At 40.8% G+C, this 14101-nt stretch overlaps 1 protein-coding gene across 2 annotated transcripts in view; it reads left to right on the top strand.

Annotated features, from left to right (window-relative positions):
* Positions 1-14101, top strand: part of LOC137431891 (voltage-dependent L-type calcium channel subunit beta-1) — a 264252-nt gene that overhangs the window by 182234 nt on the left and 67917 nt on the right. The window lies entirely within an intron of this gene.

Below are 14101 nucleotides of genomic sequence, written 5' to 3'. Positions count from 1 at the left end.
AGCCTGTGGCTGCTGATTGCATCATTTCTCTGGAAGCGTGTTTGTGCTGCTGATGCAGTGCCCCAATTACCAATGATCTGGTGCTCAGTTTGCCAACCTCAGAAGGATGACAGGCTGAGTCAACTCCCCTGGTGTTAATTCAACGATCAACCGGGATTTGAACTCAGGATCCTAAGATCCCAAGGACCTACACCCTAACTGTTAAGCCAACACCAGGCTCTGAAGGCGTTGTATATATGATGGGTAATCCCAAATTGTTATTTTTATTTTTACAATTGTAAACTTTATTTCTTCGTCATTTGTATACAGGCTGAATTATTTACTGTTTCCTCTTTTATCTTTCAATCCCCATTAGCAGATTGGTAATAGATGGCACAAACTCTTTTTTTACAAACTCAGTCATTAGATTAAAGTGTCCACATACCAGGACTGGTTAATATTACAAAGTGAAAGCAGGATTCCTGTGTTAATCGCCTGTTTGTGACTTCGACATTCCACGGCAACATTATTGTCAAGGGAGCTATGAGTGGCATTCAAAAAGTTATATGAGCAACATAATAACCTCAACAGTCTATTCTTCAATACATATTAGTGCGGTATATATAACTAAGAATATATACTAGTATATATATTGTCGTGTCCGCAGCTAGTTAAGACCAGCCTTAGACGAATAGCCGAACTGCTTTAACTCCTGAGGTGAGCTTCGATCTTTTGACGGTTATGGCGCGCACAGGGAAAGAAGAGACACAGAGCGTTTGTCTGTATGAGGCATATGCGTCTATAACAAAACCACAAACAAACACGACAAATGAAAATACAACAATAACGATTTAATAAAAATAATGCACTGAATGAAAATGTCAAAATAAAAACTGAGGTAAATTAATTTCCTTACAGAGGTACCTCACACTGACTGATTCACACAACACGACAGGGGAAAGATAAAGAAAAATCAAATGTTCCCTCTCAATCACTTAGTTGTCTCCAAAGGGTCTTTTTCGTGAGGTCGGCAGTGCAAGGTGGCACAGAGCCGCTCACGTGGGAAACTCGGCCAATATGGCCACATCGAACGCCGCCCGAAAATTATCCTTAAACCCTACCACTAATTAGCACTGCACCACCCCTCGTGTGGTGAACATTCAAACGACCTTAAGTTACCTTCTCCCTACTTATTACATCGAGAATTCTTCTACGCGTCACATGGTCCATGCAATTAATTATATGTATATATATATATATATATATATATGTGTATATATATATATATATATATATATATATAATTATATATATATATATATATATGTGTATATATGTGTATATATATGTGTATATATGTGTATATATATGTGTATATATGTGTGTATATATATATGTATATATACACTACCGGTCAAAAGTTTTAGAACACCTCAATTTTCCCAATTTTTATTGAAATTTACGCAGTTTAATGTCTCAATGTACTCTGAAATTAAGCATAGAACAAATAAACAATTGGAGATAAAAAAGAATTCATAGAATCCTTTTGTTTAACAAAATTTCAATTAAAAATTTTGACTCAGCAAGGTAGCCACCTTTTGCAGATATAACCGCTGAACACACTCTTGGCATTCTTTCTACAATGGAAATCAAATATTGTTCGGGAAGTTTTTCCCAACACTGTTGCAGAAGTTCCCACAAATGTGTTGCACTTGTAGGTTGCTTTGCTTTCACCCTTCTGTCCAGTTCATCCCAAACCAGCTCAATGGGGTATAAGTCTGGAGACTGTGCTGGCCATTCCACCATTTGAAGCCTACTGTCTTATTCTTTTCCTCGAAGGTAGTTTTGACATAGCCTGGAGGTGTGTTTCGGGTCATTATCTTGCTGTAGGATGAACCCCTGACCAACGAGGCGTATACCAGAGGGTATTGCATGGCGCTGCGAAATGCTGTAGTAGCCCTTTTGGTTCTGGGTGCCAGTCACTCTGTGCAAGTCGCCGACTCTGGATCTAGCGAAAGAGCCCCATACCATCACGCTTCCTCCTCCCTGTTTGACAGTTGGTGTCACACACTGAGGAACCATCCTTTCGCCTACTCGACGGTGTACAAAAACCCTGCGTGATGAACCAAAGATTTCAAATTTTTATTCATCGGTCCATAAGACCTTCTTCCAGTCTTCAGTAGTCCACTGGTGGTGCTTCATGGCCCAGGCAAGCCTCTTTTTCTTATTTTGCCATCTTAGCAATGGCTTTCTTACTGCCACTTGACCTATCAAACCTGCAGCTCAAAGTCTTCTCTTCACAGTTGAAACTGAGACTTGCTTACTTTGACCAGTGTTAAGCTGTGCTTGAAGCTGTTGTCCTGTGAGCCGCCGATCACGCAAGCTGTGGACTCTCAGAAACTTGTCTTATTCTGTTGTGGCTTTGGGTCTGCCTGACCTCTTCCTGTCAGAGTTTCCTCCAGTTGTCCAAATACTGCTTCAGAGTGTGTAATAACAGTCTGTTCCAATACTGCTTTTATACAGACATGGGGTTTGTAATCAAGTAATCAGCAGAGGTTGGGGCACCTGTAGGAATTGTTTGCATCAACTTGCAAGGCTGAATTTATTTATATTGCTGCAGAACAGCTGTAAGTTGTTAAACCGTTACTTGTTCCCTGAAGAAGGTCTTGTTATTTTATTTTATTTTTTACAAAAAAACAGTGCAATTTACATTATTTCCCCGTTTTTGCTAACTTAAACTTTTTAAAACCTCGAGCAGTTTATTGCTTACCTTTGTACCATTTCAGGTCATTCACTGGACTTGAATTGCTTAAATTTCAATAAAAACTGGAAAAATTGAGGTGTTCTAAAACTTTTGACTGGTAGTGTATGTATATGTATGTATGTATATATATATGTATATATATATATATATATATATATATATATATATATATATATATATATATATATAAATGAATGATCGTTTTAAGGCCATTTTCCCCACTAGAGCAGGGGTTAGCCTTGCGGGCCCCATGACAATCATGGTTCCCTGTTTGAGGCAATGTTTTTATGGCCGGATGTCCTTCCAACCCTTAGTCGCCTCTTACGATGCGCAGGGATACGGTGTACCTATTCTAAACCAGGGTACACACCGGGATCATTCATCCCAGCAAGCTGGTACTCAATTTGCCGACCTCGGAAGGATGACAGGCTGAGTCAACCCCCCTTGTGTTAATTTAGCGATCGACCGGGATTCGAACCCAGGATCCTAGGATCCCAAGCCGGCACCCTAACCACTAAGCCAACACCAGGCCACCATATATATAGGTATATGTATATATATTTCGTCTGTATCCATCCACAACCTTTTGAGATATCTTGTTCACAAACAAACAGACAAACATACAGACAGGGGTGAAAACATAACCTCCATCCACCTTTGGTGTCAGAGGTAACGAGTGTGTATATATATATCTTTATTTAAATACATATACTATAAATATATATATATATATATATATATATATATACTGTATATATATATATATATATATATATATATATATATATATATATATACATATATATATATATATATCTTTATTTAAATACATATACTATAAATATATATATATATATATATATATATATATATATATATATATACATATATATATATATATATATATATCTTTATTTAAATACATATACTATAAATATATATATATATATATATATATATATATATATATATATATATATATATATATATATATATATGCTAGAATATAAGACCCGCCGCTTTGCTGACGGAAATACCAATCTTTGCTGCGATTGCTAATCTATGAGGGAAGAAAAGAAAAAAGGATTCCTGGGAGATCCTGCTCTCCGTGTAGGGATAACCAACATCACGTGTTGGCATTTTCAGTTTTCACACGCGTGTCCATGCACCCATAAAAATAAAAATAAAATTTTTTGGCTCACGAAGATTCCCAGGAGTTACCCGAATCCGCCGTAGTTGGAGTTATTGAAATCCGTTATTTCGTTCTCAAGTTATAACATGACAAACAAACAAACAAACAGGCAAATATGGCTCCTTTTATAATACATTTATATTTATTTATTTATTTATTAAATATATATGTATACATGTATATTTAAATACGTACGTTGTTGTACCTTCTTTTTTCATGCCAAGGAGTCTTGTACATATCTCATTTGTAGAACATATTTAACACCCTATTAATCTAAAAGGCTTCCTCTTGGCTCCACACAATGTAAAATGGCCCGAGTTTGTTGTGTGACAAGGATGAAGGGTCCGGATGCAGATCCGACCCATCCGTGGGATACAAAACATAAACTGTTCAGCTTGGCAGAGGTGTGCGCTCTCTACCGCATGCCGTTCTACCTGTACCTGTATGCGCTCTGTCATTCTCCTTGCACCCTTTAAATGTCAAGTCCTCTTAGACGTCTTGTGTAGCGTTTGTGGAGTCACTAAGAATGAATGCTTTACTGGGGAGGGGTAACGAATGCTTGGGGAGGGGTAACGAATGCTTGGGGAGGGGTAACGCAACTTTCAGGCCCCCCGGCACATGCAGGAAAATTTGGACAACAATCATGGTTTCGTAACAAATCTTATGGCGCATGAACATTTTGCTTCCAACATTTTCCATCAAATTCATCATCAAATGCTTAAAGTGTGATTATTCTCTCCTTTCTATTAAAATGTGAAATCTTTTCATTATTCTCATTAGTTCTGAAAGCAGTCGATCACTTGATGCTTTCCTATCAATGTGATTTATTCAGGAGTCCAGTTTTTATTGCGTGTCTGGTTCCGACAAGATTGCATTAACACTTTATAGCAATGGAATGAGGCCTCATCTCGGATCTTTTGTACAGTTTGTATCGCTCCATCTGAGGAAGGACGTAGCTGGCACAGAGTATCCAGCGTAGGTCTCCTGGATTGATTCCGGGCCCAGCTAGACTAAGCTATGAGGAGAGGTTGAAGAACACAGCACTTGATACATTAGAAAGGAAGTGATTATGAGGCGATTGGAATAAGATGTTCAACATAAGGAAATGTTCAGACAAAATAAATGCAGAAGAGTTTTCAGTAGAAGCGATGGTAAGAGGACCAGGGGACATGGCCGAAAGTAAAGAAGAGGAGAGTTAAGATGATAGATAGCAGAGGTCTCACTCGGAGAGTAGTTAATGCATGGAATGGTCTCCCTGGAAAGGTAGTAGCAGCAGAAACAGTAGATAGGTACCTAGAAGCATTAGAGATAGAGGGTGGATGGCTCTTATCATGGTATCAGCTTCCGAACTCAAAAAGTGCCTAAGATATTGCCCAGATGAGAAAGGAAATAAATGAGTGATTTATAAATCGATAATAATTAAGAAATTAATCAATTAATCTATTAATCAAATATATATATATATATATATACAGTCACGTGAAAAAGTGAGTACACCCCATGTAAACTTTTGACTTTTTCAACATATTTCAACATACAGCTATTTGATCTTCATTTCAACAATATTGATAGATAAAGGTGATATAATATAACAAATATCATGAAACATTTACATTTTTTTGTCCATTGTATAATTTAAATAAACATAAATGCAAATTTCGCATGTGGATAAAGTAAGTACACCCTTGGCTCTAATAAGGCGGTATTGCCCCCTTTGGCAGAAACAACCTCAAGTAGGCGTTTCTTATAACTGTCTACCAGTCTCTGACATCGACTGGGAGAAATTTTTGCCCACTCCTCCATGCAGAATTATTTCAGCTGTGCGATGTTTGAGGGGTTTCTTGCATGCACAGCTCGTTTCAAATCCCCCAACAACATCTCGATGGGATTTAGATCCAGGCTTTGTCTTGGCCATTCCAGAACCCTCCATTTCTTTCTTTTCAGCCATTCCTTGGTGGATTTACTGGTATGTTTAGGGTCACTGTCATGTTGCAAGGTCCACCTTCGGTTGAGCTTCAACTCTCCGACAGATGGCCTCACATTATCCTCAAGCACCCTCTGGTGCAATGAAGAATTCAAAGTGGATTCTATGATGGTGAGCTGCCAAGGCCCTGATGCAGCAAAGCTGCCCCAAACCATAATATTTCCACCACCATGCTTTACAGTTGGTATCAGGTTCTTGTGGTCAAATGCTGTCTTTGGTTTTTGCCAAACATGTCTTCTGGTACTGTGGCCAAATAGCTCTACCTTTGACTCATCTGTCCAGAGCACATTGTTCCAGAAGTGCTGGTCTTTTCCTCGGTGTTCATTGGCAAACATTAGTCTTGCCCTGATGTTGTTTCTGGACAGCAAACGTTTCCTCCTGGCACACCTCCCATGTAGATCAAATTTGTGCAGCCTCTTTCTAATGGTAGACTCGTGCACTTTGACATCAACAGTGGCAAGAGCTACCTGTAGGTCCTGTGATTACATTCTGGGGTTCTTAGAGACTTCTTTCAGCATCTTGCGGTCTGCTCTTGGGCTGAACTTGCTGGGGCGGCCTGGCCTGAACAAGTTGGCAGTTGTTTGGAATCTTCTCCACTTGTAGATGATCTTCCGGACAGTCGAATGATTGATTTCAAATTGTTTGGAGATCTTTTTAAATCCCTTCCCGGACTCGTAGGCATCTATAACCTTCTTTCTGAAGGCCTCAGAGAGCTCTTTTGATCTAGGCATGGTGACGCCGCACACTTCAACAACAAAGAGCAAACCAAACGAAATGTCTGAGGTTTAAATAAGACAGGTTCCGCCAAGATCCTTTCTAACGATGTTCTAATCATTTTCACCTGAGCTGCTGTACCTGATTCTAATTTTAGGTATTTGAAGTAGTGATAAATGTAGGGGTGTACTTACTTTTTCCACATGCGAAATTTGCATTTATGTTTATTTAAATTATACAATGGACTACAAAATGTAAATTGTTCATGATATTTGTTATATTATATCACCTTTATCCATCACTATTGTTGAAATGAAGATTAAATAGCTGTATGTTGAAAAAGTCAAAACTTTACATGGGGTGTACTTACTTTTTCACGTGACTATATATATATATATAATATATATACACATTGTTTTGCCAAGGCATGTGCTCGTTATTGTGCCAAAATTTCAGCTTCCGAGCTCAAAGAATGGCTGAGATATCGCCCGGACAAACAAACAAGAAAGAAGGAAAACAAAAAAAGCAAACAACCGGAGTGAAAACCGAGTGCTCCCTTTCAGCACATTGCTGCCCCAATCCCCCCCCCCCCCCGCCCCCCTCAGTGCCCGGCGATGACGTCATGCATCGCCTGAAGATGGAATAAGAAAGGAACGGTGTACAAATGTTAATGAGTGTCTGCATCAGAGAGATTGGCAACGTTCAAGGAGTAATTGGGATGGTGCAGAGTTGTTGTATTCCAGGGAGGTGTATTGGTGGAGGCAGAAAGAGATCAGGGCAGAAGAGTAGAGAGGTAAGCATTATTCAGGGTAAGCAGTGTTCAGGGTAAGCAGTGTTCAGGGCAAGCAGTATTCAGGGTAAGCAGTATTCAGGGTAAGCAGTGTTCAGGGTAAGCAGTGTTCAGGGTAAGCAGTATTCAGGGTAAGCAGTGTTCAGGGTAAGCAGTGTTCAGGGTAAGCAGTGTTCAGGGTAAGCAGTATTCAGGGTAAGCAGTGTTCAGGGTAAGCAGTGTTCAGGGTAAGCAGTATTCAGGGTAAGCAGTGTTCAGGGTAAGCAGTATTCAGGGTAAGCAGTGTTCAGGGTAAGCAGTGTTCAGGGTAAGCAGTGTTCAGGGTAAGCAGTATTCAGGGTAAGCAGTGTTCAGGGTAAGCAGTGTTCAGGGTAAGCAGTGTTCAGGGTAAGCAGTGTTCAGGGTAAGCAGTATTCAGGGTAAGCAGTGTTCAGGGTAAGCAGTGTTCAGGGTAAGCAGTATTCAGGGTAAGCAGTGTTCAGGGTAAGCAGTATTCAGGGTAAGCAGTGTTCAGGGTAAGCAGTGTTCAGGGTAAGCAGTGTTCAGGGTAAGCAGTGTTCAGGGTAAGCAGTGTTCAGGGTAAGCAGTATTCAGGGTAAGCAGACGCCATTCACCAAGTACAAAATAATACAATTAGAGTCTGACGAACATCATTATAGGAGTAAACAGAGTCTAGTTAAGGCAATAACTCAGCAAGCCAAAAGAAAATATGAAAAGGATCTGACAAAGATATTAAACATAACAATCATTAAGTGTATTCTTATTATAATAAAACGAATATGGTTATGTCGTTATTTATGTTTAAATGCGACGAAAATGTCTTCTTCAAATAAAATTACCACCTTCTTAATTAACCCTCTTAATTACGTTTAGACTGCCGAGACCCCTCAGACCTTTGATGACCATTTAATTACCCCAAGAACCTCAAGACCCTGAAGACCCAAAATACCCTTGAAGACCCCGAAGACCCAAACACCCCAAAGACCCAAAATACCCTTGAAGGCCCAGATGCTCAAAAAGACCCAAATAGCCCTGAAGACCCAAAAGACCCCGAAGACCTAAAATACCCAAAAGACCCTGAAGACCCAAAACACCCTGAATACCCAAAAGACACTGAAATGGTCAAAGATGCATATCCCTCTGAAACGACGTGTGGTGAGGTGTGCGGAGCGTGCCGAGTCACGCTAGTAAGGTGTAAAGTTAAGACAAGCCTGGCCCCGTTAAGGAATAGCACAGATGAATACATGACAGGAAATGACGAATGAATGTGAACGAGGCACGTGTGCACTGTGTGTGTTTACACTGACTCGATTGTGCTCACCAGGCACTTTTAACTTGCCATTGCTGACGTGAAATGTGTAAATCACATCGTCTTCTTCATATAATTTTCAGCATTTAGAAAAAAAGAAATTTTAATATGGTTAACCACAATTGTTCTGTTCCTGAATGCAAATTACTCACGATAATATAGGAAATACCATAAATATCTATGGATTAGAGATGTCGAGTTCCTATCACTTCCTGTTAAATAATACAAGCTGGTGGTGGCTGGATGTAACACACACACACACACACACACACACACACACACACACACACACACACACACACACACACACACGATGGATGCTTATCGTTTTACCAATACTGTAAATGCAAAAGTCTAGTGTAATTTGTCTTGTGGCCTGAGAACCAACCCAAAATATAGGTTTATAACGGCACCCCCGGCCCACACAACTCCGACTCTCCCACCTGCTCAACCCAAACATGATTCGTTGTAAAATCATCATTTTAAACATACCCTGTGCATTCACAAGTACCGGATATGACCTTTCCATCAGTGTTACGAGACAACTAAATCAGATACGGTGTCTACCTCTGGGAAGTCTCCTGAATGTTGCTAATGACGGCACCCTCTTCCCAAATGAAGACATCAATTAAATAAATCACCTTGCCTGCCACGTTCACACGACGTAGTCCCGGAAAGTTCAAAGTGCACTCACTGGCGGGGATGGTTGATGGTCTGGGTAGAACGTGCCCATCTACAAACCTTCAGGCTTTTCACCGGTCCACATCCTCAGGAGTTTGCAGTATGGGGAGCTGCACGTTATCATCTTTTTTGGAAGATTTCAGAAAGTTCACAACTCTCATTGTGCAGAGGACACAATACCCCTTTCTCGCCCCTTATTTCCAAATATTTTCGGCTTCCTTTAGAATCTTCGTGAGCCATTTTATGTAACAATCCATATCTCGCACACAATATGCATTTTACGTTGTCCTAAACACCACCATTTCTTGGGGTTTCTGTGCATGCACGATGAGCATTCTGGGGTGGATTGCGTCATTTAGAAAGCCAAGTATTGGTGAATGATCATTGGGTGATGGCAGGCTAATTAAACCATTTTTTGCTTCCACATTTACACAAGAACAATTGGCGGAACTTCCAATTGTTGAGAATATCTATCGCAGAGGTTCTCGTCCTTCAATAATAGCATGTCTTAAATCCATGCAAATCTCATAGTCTCACCTGTCACTCCAGAAGGATCGTAAAGCTAACCCACCTATCTATTTCCATGTTCAGCCACTGGAAGAGATTCCGTCTCTTGAACTTCTAGGCCTCACCATAAGCCATGAGCTGTCCTGGGACAAACATTCAGCAAGGCAATTTTTTTGAGGAATCCTGACATCCGTGATGTACGTTTTACTTACAGAACTGAGCGAAGATCTACTGTAATCTATATACCCCACAAGGGTTGGAGGTGTGCTCCTTTACCAAGCAGCTAGCTAGCGCTTGCCAAGCCAGCCGTTCCTTAACGGTTTTGAATGGAGTGCTTGCTCGAATGCTTAAACCACATGGCGATCTCTCCACAAGAACCTTGGTAAATGAACACACACCCAATGTTCTTGAGACCCGACCATAGATCGACTGTAATCTATATACCCCAAAGAGGAATGACCCTTTCTGCCACTCCCATAGTGAGCGTGTGTCGGCCTACTAGTAAATTTAAATGTCGGTCGGTGGAGTCAGCCGTTGTAATGACATCATAGACGTAATGGCGTAATGGACACAAAACTGCCGCTACTTTCATATGTAGATTATATATTTTAACTTCCAGTACGTTTGCAGTCACTACGAAGGGATTAGTGTTACGATTAGATTTACTATAATGTTAACGTTATATTTCGAAAATATAACCAAAACCATTAAAAAACCGAGGCTAATTCCTTACCTCTGCGATTATTAATTTAAGTGCCGAACAACACTTATCACTGATTCATGAACCATACACCGCTTCAATCCATTAACTTCGTATTCATGACATTGGGATTAAAGTGTTATGGTTATATTTACTATATTATTATTACTATTATTACGAAAATGTTACTACTGAAACGATATTAAGAAAATAAACTGTATTAAGAAACCTGAGCTTAATTTGTCCAAAGCGGTCCGAAGGTGAGGCAGGAAGCCTAAGGCCTATACGTACCGTTTTGTTGGAAGAGACGTAACGTCTATTCTTTCGATATTTGATGATAATTTTAACAATTGGTTTGTTTGTGTTTAACACTGAATGAAAAGCGTGAAGGTAGATCATGGGGATTGTGAAAAATGACAGGTTCGACGATATGTTCGGCATGAACGGCATATAAATCAAAATGGCGGAGTGTGGAGAGTCAGCCGCCATACTGCCGTAATCACATCAGACGTAATGACATCACCCTGTCATGTGACCAGATCCTCAGCTCTGATTGGTATACGTTTGAGAGGACATACACACACACACATACATACATACGTACGGACAAACACTGTTCTACCCGGCTTTGCCCGATGGGCTACGCAGTAAAAATGCCAATTCTCTCCTATTTATGTAGGTATGTATGTGTGTAGGTATTCTGAATCTTATATAATTGAAAATGCCTTAACCTATCTCAACCAAATTTTGCACACATGCTCGGGGAAAGTTAGGGTTAGGTCATGGGCCCACCCCCTTCTTTGTGAGAGTGAAAATTTGCACTTTTCACCTGTACACATAGAATAGTGCAAGTGGCTTAACCGTTGACCTTTGTCGGAGGGAGGGAGTATTGACACCACAATTCATTCCCTGGTAGGGCAGGTATTACTCGCTCCCACCATGGCGGGTTTCAGCCTACAAGGCGTTTGACCGTAGCTCAATGGAGTACTGCTCTGTCCTATGGGCTGACATTCCAGCTTCAGTCTCTCCTGCAATATATGGAATCTAAAGCTCTCAAGGTTGTTGACATTCCCAGCAATTACACAAGGCCTCACATCGTAGACAGCTCATTGGTCTCTCCATTATTTAGCACATATCCTCCAGTTTAGCTCGCTCTGTTTCTCTCTTAGTCTTCTTACCTTCCCCAGGAACTCCAGGATGCCTGCTTTATTCCAGTTATCCCCTCATCGTTAAACTCCTAAAATACAGCCTTGGAGTATACCTCAACTCTTTATTTATTTATTTTTGTAGACAAAAATGAAAGATTGTGGAAGAGCTAGTACAGAGAAAACATCAGGATGTAACTGAACAGAAGGAACAGTACAAATAGGGGGAAAACACACCAACAGTATAGCTGAGGGACAAAATAGAGGCAGTAGAATGATTGGTAGGGGAGGACACACAGGGTGGACAAGATGGAAAGGGAAGCAAACTCTCAAGAAGGAAACACTCGATAATTGGAAAGAGGTGGGCTTGGGGGAGAGGAGGGGTCCAGAGTGGAAGAAAAGATCATGGTTTTGGATGGGGGATGATCTGAGACAGTGGTTAACAGCTGTCTTGAAGACCTGGAGGGGGAGGGAAGAATGACATTGAAAAGAGCGTGGAGGTTGGTTTCACAGGCTGGAAAAAGGAACGAATGAGTGGAGGTGTGCCACGATTCTGGATTTTGAGAGTTTCACCAGAAGGGAGTTTCTGGTGGACAACATGCGCCATGTATAAACCTGGGGGTGGGGGAGAAAAGACAAAACACGGAAAAAACAGACGCTGCAAGACCAAAAAGGAAGTGGTAAAAGACAGAGTCCACCAACCAGTCTGCGATGTGAAAATGATAGGCCCATAGACTCAGCTTCATCGCATGAGATTCCAATAATCTTGAAGGCCTTGGTTTCCACAGTGCAAAGGTGAGCTGGTGTGAGGCCAGAGCACCAGCCCAGAGAGGAGAGCAGTACTCCATCGAGCTGCGGATGAAGGCCTTGTAGATGGATAAGAGTTCAGTCATGCGAAGGAAGGACTTTGCATGGGAGAGGATGCCTGGTCGGCATCCTCGTTCATGATTACAAGTAAGGTTACAGGTCTAGAGTTAAGGAGATTCGTTTTTGCACCTTGTTTATGTAATGCAGTGATGTTGGTGGAACTCAGAGCAGATGAAGGATTACCTATGGCGAATGATAGTGATTTTCCGACCCCATTAACGATTCCTAACTCCGACCAATTCATGTTATCCTCCATCCTTACCCATGATCTTTTCTACTCCCATTAACGATTCCTAACCCATACCAATTCATGTTATCCTCCATCCTTACCCGTGATCTTTTCTACTCCCATTAACGATTCCTAACTCCGACCAATTCATGTTATCCCCCATCCTTACCCGTGATCTTTTCTACCCCCATTAACGATTCCTAACCCATACCAATTCATGTTATCCTCCATCCTTACCCGTGATCTTTTCTACCCCCATTAACGATTCCTAACCCATACCAATTCATGTTATCTTCCATCCTTACCGGTGATCTTTTCTACCCCCATTAACGATTCCTAACCCATACCAATTCATGTTATCCTCCATCCTTACCCGTGATCTTTTCTACCCCCATTAACGATTCCTAACCCATACCAATTCATGTTATCCTCCATCCTTACCGGTGATCTTTTCTACCCCCATTAACGATTCCTAACCCATACCAATTCATGTTATCCTCCATCCTTACCCGTGATCTTTTCTACCCCCATTAACGATTCCTAACCCATACCAATTCATGTTATCTTCCATCCTTACCGGTGATCTTTTCTACTCCCATTAACGATTCCTAACTCCGACCAATTCATGTTATCCCCCATCCTTACCCGTGATCTTTTCTACCCCCATTAACGATTCCTAACCCATACCAATTCATGTTATCCTCCTTCCTTACCGGTGATCTTTTCTACCCCCATTAACGATTCCTAACCCATACCAATTCATGTTATCTTCCATCCTTACCGGTGATCTTTTCTACTCCCATTAACGATTCCTAACCCATACCAATTCATGTTATCCTCCATCCTTACCGGTGATCTTTTCTACTCCCATTAACGATTCCTAACCCATACCAATTCATGTTATCCTCCATCCTTACCGGTGATCTTTTCTACTCCCATTAACGATTCCTAACCCATACCAATTCATGTTATCCTCCATCCTTACCGGTGATCTTTTCTACCCCCATTAACGATTCCTAACCCATACCAATTCATGTTATCCTCCATCCTTACCGGTGATCTTTTCTACCCCCATTAACGATTCCTAACCCAAACCAATTCATGTTATCCTCCATCCTTACCGGTGATCTTTTCTACCCCCATTAACGATTCCTAACCCATACCAATTCATGTTATCTTCCATCCTTACCAGTGATCTTTTCTACTCCCATTAACGATTCCTAACCCTTACCAATTCATG

The sequence above is a fragment of the Myxine glutinosa genome, chromosome 7 (genome assembly GCF_964187855.1).
Source record: "Myxine glutinosa chromosome 7, kmMyxGlut1.1, whole genome shotgun sequence".
NCBI classification, from domain to species: Eukaryota; Metazoa; Chordata; class Myxini; order Myxiniformes; family Myxinidae; genus Myxine; species Myxine glutinosa.
The sequence above is the reverse complement of the archived record's forward strand: the minus strand, read 5'-3'. Positions and strand labels throughout refer to the sequence as shown.